Genomic DNA, 8704 nt, shown 5'->3' with positions numbered 1-8704 from the left:
AAGAAATAATTGAATATGAAACCTAAAAACTATTTGATTAACTGAAATTGATAATAGCCCATTTGAACATAACTATATTAGAGAGAAAAATGTGTAATTAAGATTGTGATAAGAGAAAAAGTATGTTGGATATGTGATGAATTTTAGTAATAAACTATTAATATTTTAGTAATTTAAATGAAAGACGAAAATGAAAACATAAATGATAAATGAGTACTGGGATGGGATGAAACATATATGGATATAGTCATCCTTATTCTAATACTTAATTAAAAAATCAAATATTACTCATACAAATATTTGTGTCAAGTCAACATAAAATTCTTTAAAAAACGATGACAGATTTAGAAAATGTCAACGCAGATTAATCTATTTATCATCCCTAGTTGCATATTTATTGTTCTAAAGAGAAGATTGTGAGGATGATATTTATCATCATTTACTTGCTTGCTTTGTTATGAATGTCCTCATTAATGAACATTCACCTCCCAAATCTTATGGATGTTACATTTTTGTGGAAAGTTAGTTATCATAAACAATACCAAGATGTTAGTCTATCTTTTTGAACAAAGGCCTTAAATAACTGTGAATCACCATTGTGGAAAGATTCAGAGGTGTTAAACAAGAAAAATAATCATGACAATTATGATGAAGATATATAGTAAATCCAACTAAGACTTTCATGGCTCATGAGATGAAATCCTAAGCAAGATAAGATACAAAAAGTTGAAACAACAATTTAAAGATTATGTGTGGAAAACACAAGCAAGGCAAGATGACAAGTCAATGACAATATATGATTGTTAATAAAAAGATGTTGAGGTTAAGGAGAATGACTCTTTCATTAAGATGGAAAAAAATCTGTTAGGATTTTTTGTTAAAAGAATTTATATGCATATAAAATACAAATTTATATTTTCAATAAATTATAAATAAGTATATACGTTTAAATAAATTATAAATAAGTATAGTAGTTAATGATTTGATGGGAAGAAAAACCTTTCAAAACTTTTAAACCAAAAAATAAAATAAAATAAGAAAAAACAAAGTTAATGTCTTCTTATATTAAAATTAATTAACTGAATTAAGAATTAAATTTTGAAAAAAATTAATAGATGACTAACTTATGCATAAATGAAAACATATGTTATAAATGATATTAAGGAGATTAATAAGTAATGTAAAGGGTATTAAGGTCATGGATTATATTACATACACTCTAAATCAAAGCACTTGATATTTTCCTGCCTACCTTAACTTGGACATTAGAATCCTTGTAGGTAAGAATCGAAACACTCATCTGACAGAAAATGATGGAAATTTCTGAATCCATCTTCAATATTGTTCGCCTTTCTTTTGTGTTACTTTAATGGCCACTCGCGTTCAAAATTATAGGCATAACGTAAAAGTATTTCATTTTTGCATGTGAATTATTTTCCGTTTTTAGTATCTAAGAATTATTTTTGAATGTCGTGATAGAATTGTAAAATATACAACCAGTGTTTGAAATGCAATTGATCAATCTGATCTAACTAATAAAAACTAACTTTCTTTTTCTTGAAATCATGGTAATAATAAATTATTTTCTTAATTTAGGATACTCATAATTTGATTAGTTTGTTTAAAAGTTGAAATCATTGATAGGTAATAAAATAATGGTGTTATTCTCTTTGGGCAGAGGAAGCACATGCAGTGAGATTCGGAAAGAACAGCAGATGAAGCTATGTATGTGGAAGGCTAGAAACATATAGAAGAAGAAGAAGAGAATATAGAGGAGGATCTGAATATTGTTTTATAATAATTTGAATTGAAAATGGCTGGTTGAATCTGTGCCAATAATTGAATCCACAACCGCACCACCAGCGATTTTATTAATGACGCGGATTCTGCGCCGTTTATGAACGACACTACAAATAATACCTTACTATAAATAACAAAACAAAGTCCGATAAAAAGGAAATATCATTATTTGTGTTTGGATAATGAGATTGAGAGGGACAGAACACAAAGCCGTCTTAATTTTTTTATTATTATTAAAATGAAAATTAATTTGATAATTTAATAAATTGAGAAGGTATTAGAAAAGGGAAAGAAAAGTAAGAGGAAGAAAAAGTGAAAGAAAAGGTGTATAGAAACTTGTCATGTTATGGTAAGCATGATTCCCTTTGTTTGTGAGGAGGCAGGCAACACACATTGAAGTTACTCTGTAAAGAAGGAGTGATAGAAACTCAGTACCACTCTACAACACATCAAGTGTCAGCCTTCCCAAAAGAAAACCTAACCAACTTTTTTTCATCATGTTTACCACGGAAGAATATGCATCAATTTCATTACCTCTATATATATGTACTTTCTTTCTTTCTTAAATTATATACTTTTGTTTCTATTCTATTTCCTTTCTTTTCTACTCAATGTCTCTTTCTATAATGGATATCAGATAACCATTTTTTCACCTATGTAAGTCTTTCGTTTCCTTCACACAAATAAAAAAAGTTAAAACATCTCAATATTAATTAAACATCCCATATCAGTAACTTTTATCACACTTTATAGGTATGTTTAATTATTTTTATAGTAAAATATTTCAACAGAATTTATATTTCAAATATTTAATTGTAATTGTTTTTTTTATTAAAAGAATCGTAGTAGATGATGAATTTTTTTGTTTGATCGCGTGATATTAATTTAGTCCTGTATTTAAAACATGCACCTCATGTAGTACAAGCATGCGCCTCGTATATTTCTTTTGTTCTTCTTGTTTCATCATATTTTTTCTCCTATGCGTTTTTGTTTGGAGGAAATTATAACAAAAAATTAAACTTTAATTTATTACGTCAGAAAAATAAAACTCATTTCCACTTAGTGTTTCCAACTTAAACTCAATGTCATTTCACTTTTGTATCGGGCCCATTACCATTGTGGTCAGGCCCAACTTTCTTTGGTATCAGTCGATTTCCAAAGACTGTGAAGATGAATCATGATAACCCGTTGGTTTCTTGGATTTTTTTTCTAACCCTCGTAATCTAGGAAAAATATATCAAAATAATGAAATTTTATCTTTAAAATTATTAAAATGATTTAATTATGAAGTCATGATAATTTTATTACACTGAACTCATATCAAATTGGCATGCTTTTAGTTAAAATTAAAAAAATTACAATAAACTGAAATTATTCCTAATTGACACGAATTTCAGTAATATTAGAATACATTAAAATCGTATCACTGACACAACTTTAATTAAAATTAAAATTATTAATAATAGCAAATTAGCATGACTTTTTCAAAGTGATAATATATAATATTGAGAACATAACTACTATTGTTGCAACACCTCAATTATGTCGGCACGTCAATCATTCCAAAAATATATATTTTTGAAATTTATAATTTAGTATATTTTCAGATTATATAATGTAATCTAAATCAATCTAAAATATACTTTAGATATATTGAGATAAGGGTCTGTTAATTACTCTGTATGTTACGACAGTGAAAGAACCGTGTTTGAAGGTTTGAAGTTCAAAAATTCTGACTCATTAATTGTTAAATATTTTGGGCTTAAGAGGTACGTTTTTAACTAAAATAAACACTGATACAAAATATCATACTTTTGACATCATAGATTACTTTATTTAGTTGAATTAGGAGAAAGTGAATTTTTGTTTTTGGCACATATTGGTGATATATATACGAAATTCTTTCAGTGTACTAAAAACTATGAACATATAATTTTTTTTTAAAAAAAAACTCTTAGACTTTTTCTTTCTCACACACCTAACTTCTAACTACACCCCAATAATTTTCAAACTGATCATTTTACTCTTCATAAAAGTGACTTCTAGATTATCTGTTTCAAAAAAAATTGTAACAAACTTTTGGAAATTATCAAAACAAGTTTTCCAGAATTTGAGAATTATGATTTTCAAAAAAAACTTTCAGAATAAACATTTTAGAACGCCCCAAATGTATTTTGGAATAAATTTTTGTAATATATAAAATGTCTCATAAAATGATTTTGTTTTTCGAAGTAAGCTCTCTCTCTTCTAGGACTGCAATTAGTAATAATTGGATGAATGAAGAAAAAGTCTATACTTTGTAGTTCATCAATCTCTCCTTCACCCCTTCAGGTACGTGGCCCAGGTCTAACACTTCTTTCTCGTATTACACTACTATGGGTAATTGCTTTCTGTACCCCTCAAATATCTTCCTGCATCCTCCAAAAATGTGAAATACTATAATTAACCTTATGCGTTCTTTTAGAAAGTATATTTCAAAATGTAATTTTTTAAAATATATTTCAGATTATATAATCTATAAGATGTTTCTGAATGTAAAAATACTTTCCAGGTTACATAATTTATAATTTGTTTTTTTAAATGTATTCTTAATTACATAACTCGAAAAGTATTTTGAAACTTAGAAATATCTTTCAATTTGTATAATTCATAATACATTAAAAGGTGGAGGTGCAAGGATAATATTTACCTTTTTATTGTAATTTTAAGGAGTGATCATTTGAGATTTATGAGTTTTATGGGAGTGCAGGAAGGAAAAAGGGAGATGCAGAAGAAACAACCAAATAGGGATTGTTTCTGGGCTTAGCCATTAGTTATTGGGCCAAGGTTACAAACTCTCCACACCCGTCTCAAGACAATAATATAAAACAGAACTTCCGATGACATTCAATAGAAGAAGGATAAAGTGGAAATTTTCTAATTTACGAGAATGTAGGAGGAAACGTTGGATGTGCAAAAGGCAAACCTTTGGTAAAAGAATCACACCTTATTTATTTATGATAAATGGTTTAAATCAAATCATTTTATGTTCTTAGAAAAAATAAATGAAAAATGTTGTGATTTTATTTTCTCGTCAAATGACAAAATTAATAAGATTAAATTATGAAATCAAACAAAATCATTCTTCAGAAAAAAGAATCAGAAAGGGTTAGAAAATTTAGAAAAAATTTATATTACAACATTTTTATCTTTTTAATGTAATTTTTTTCTTTATTGGTTGAAAGTTTATATAAATTAATTTGAATGGAATCATTTTTTTAAAAAAAAATTAATTCCTTTGTCTGATCAATTTATTGAAAAATGTTATGTTTGTCTTTTGTTTTGAAGTATTATTTGAATAACGTGCATGAAGTCGCTCATGATTTTTGAAAAGATTTATATTACAACATTGGATGACCGATGAAGTGATGAAGATGGATTTATCCTAATTTGAAAATGAAGTGTGGACCTCAAAACATAATATTAGTTTGGGTATGCTTCTTTTAAAATGAGACAAGGACTTGAAAATGTGTCCCTAATATAAGAACCTGGATGAACCTTAAAATGAAAATATAACGTGTGACTTGGATCAATTAATGACATCAACAGGATGAAAAATAGCAATGGAGATTTCTAAGTTACATGTAATGATCAATATATAATTAAATGAATGATTGAAATATTTAAGTGGTAAACGAATTAACAATCCTTGTTTTGGTTAGTAATTGAGATATGAAACCTGGTAAGAAAAAGTTGGACAATATTTGGGCTCAAAGTGAATGGTTGAACACAGATTTTAAAAAAATGAATTGAAAGAATGAAAGAAATGTTCATCCTTATGGACCTTGGTCGAGAGTAATGGACAATGACATCAAAGAGAGAATAGGTGATAAATGAAATCCATGGAAAATGAAAGAATGAGAATAAATTCTCTTGATACAATGAATGAAGGATTATTTTTTCGAGGGACAATTAAAACATGTTACTCATTAAGAAATTTGTCATATTATTTGCAAGAAAATCTTAAAACAATTTTATTCTTAATTTTCAATTCTCTTATTTTATCATTTCTAAGACAAACTTGTAAGCATGTTACATGTTTTCTTATGAATTAAAAATTTGGAAGGTTAATAACAATCAATCTTTAATATGTGCGGAACTTGTTAAGTTTTTAGAGTGTTCCTCCTACCACCATGGCACGCTCCTCAAATTGTTTTATTTCTAAAACTATCTTTAGGTTAAAGATTAAAACTTGTTTACCTTTATCACGAATTTTTAATTTATTATAGAAACCCTAATTTTACCTCATTTACATTTTGTGAACACAACAGCTGCACCCCAACCCACATGTCAACTCAATCTTCTTCTACCTAGTTATACCTAATTTGACAGATCCATTAATCATCATGTTATCTATTGAGTATCTGAAAAAATATTGTAGTATTTTTTTTATATCACTGGATATCCACACACACACACATATATATATATATATATATATATATATTTTAATTTAAAAAAAATAAAATATAAACTTAGATTAGATTAAAAAAACTTAAGTACAATTCAAATAAAATTATATGAAATATTAGTGCAAATAAATTTAACTTTTTTAGAAATTAAATTTAAATGAATTCCAACAAAATATAAATTCTAAAAATTTAATCTCTTACAAAATAAATTCAATTTTATAGGTCTAAATAAAAAAAGTAGAATTATGTGAACACATATTTTAAATTATTCTAAATGATTAATAGGTTTTTATTATTAATTTTATTTTCATCATTCAAATTTAAAAAATTAATTAACTAAAATTCAATAATAATTATTAGGTATAATCGAATACATGATAGTTTTATGTACTTCATCAACAAAAGATAATTAAAAATCCATATCTAATGTGGATACAACTAGGTAGAAGAAAATTGAGTTGACATATGGGTGGAAGTGCAGCTGCTGCATTCAGGGAATATGAATGAGATAAAATTAGGGTTTGGAAAATAAATTAAAAATTCGTGATAAAAGTAAAAAAGTTTTAACCTTAACCTAAGGATAATTTTGAAAATAAAAGAATTTGAGAAGGCGCAGGAAGCATGCCGTGGTGGTGGAGGGAACAATACTCAATCTTGTATTGTGATATAAAGAAACATCAAAGGCCCAAAAATGATGTGGTAGTTATTTGTAACAATGGTATGTGAATAATGTTGCATCTTGTTTGAGGGTGTTGCTCCCTCCACCACCCCAAGTGCTCCTGCACCTCTCCACTATTTTCTTTTATTCCAAAAATACTTTAGACATCCTTACTGTTTTCTTTTATTCCAAAAATACCATACACCTCCCTACTATCCTCAATAATCTTTCTCTCTCTGCATTAATGGAGCATTCATATGGCTCTGATTTAAACTTGTGATATATTACAAAATATAAAATTCAGAGAAACTTCAATATTAGTGCTTCTACCACTTCCACTTTATAAACTTAAAAGTTAGATGCAAATACAAAATAATAAACATAATAATATTAATAGTAAATAATGATATATTATTATTATTATATACTAACTTTATAATAACGAAATAACTAAATAAATTACAAATCTTTAACAAATAACTTTTCTTTTATATTTTAAGTATTTAATAATATTTTTATATTATTTATCTAATAAATTAAATACTTTATTCAAGTTATTTGAGTCATGTAAATAATATTCAAGTTATTTTACATTTTGCAATATATCACAAGTTCAAATCTGAGTCATGTAAATGTTCCATTAATGCAGAGAGAGAAAGAGAAAGATTGTTGAGAATATAAATGTTTCATTAATGTAGAGAGAGAAAGAAAAAGATTGTTGAGGATAATGGGGAGGTGTAGGGTATTTTTGAAAGTAGAGTATTTTTGAAATAAATGAAAATAGTGGGGAGATGCAGGAGCACTTGGGGTGGTGGAGGGAGTAACACCCCTTGTTTGATTTCTCTTATTTTTTTTCTTTTTCAATTTTTATTTGAATCATTTTCTTTCTTTTTCATGCGCAAGACTTTTTTTTTTTGTTAACTATGTGTTGAAAGGACTAGATGCCAACGTTATGTCAACCTTTAGGATTAAGGTGATTTTTTTTTCAAGATATTTTGAAGGAAGACTTTTGTTTTAATTTTAAAACTCAAAATGAATATGATGATAATTTTTGTTTTTATGACCAAGAGAGATGTCCACATATCACCTCAAATTATGATTGTTTTATTTTTCAAACGTCTTAATTCACAAGAAAAGTAAAATTTAGTTGCGACAAGTTATCTCTTATTTTACCTTTTTTATTTTATTTTATTATTTATTTATTTTTATGTTGTTTAGAGACTTGAATATTGTCCCATGATGAGTCTTTGTGGATAAAAAGACTATATAATGTAAAGTGATGGAGAAAAGATTTATTTTAGCAATTTCATGCAAATCAAATAAATGTTTCAAAATCAATTATGAACATCTTTATTTTACTCTATTTTTTCGATTAACTAATTTGACCAAATAATGTTTATTTTGTCTCATTTATTAATTTTTACATTTTTGTTCATTTTTTTTCATGTAAATGATTACATGGACAATATAAAAAAAAACATGAAAAACAATGAATTCATTAAAATATGACATTTTTTTGTTTTATTTTTATTTTATTTTTTTAAACATCATGTGGAGAAACTTATTTTTTGATTTATAGACTCTTTACATGCTAATTCTGTGGTAGCTCTAAATAATGTCATGGGTTCTATAACTGAAGTTAACCTTCATAATAACTAAATAAATTCGAGATTAACATAACCATTGTTCTACACTATTTAAGGATCACTCATACTCAAATATAGGACCCTAATATCAAAATGAATGCACTAGCCTAACATATGTAGTGTGTGAAGGGAGGCACCTAAGACTACAC

Source organism: Vigna angularis, chromosome 3 (assembly GCF_016808095.1).
Source record: "Vigna angularis cultivar LongXiaoDou No.4 chromosome 3, ASM1680809v1, whole genome shotgun sequence".
Classification (NCBI taxonomy): domain Eukaryota; kingdom Viridiplantae; phylum Streptophyta; class Magnoliopsida; order Fabales; family Fabaceae; genus Vigna; species Vigna angularis.
This window is presented reverse-complemented; position numbering follows the sequence as displayed.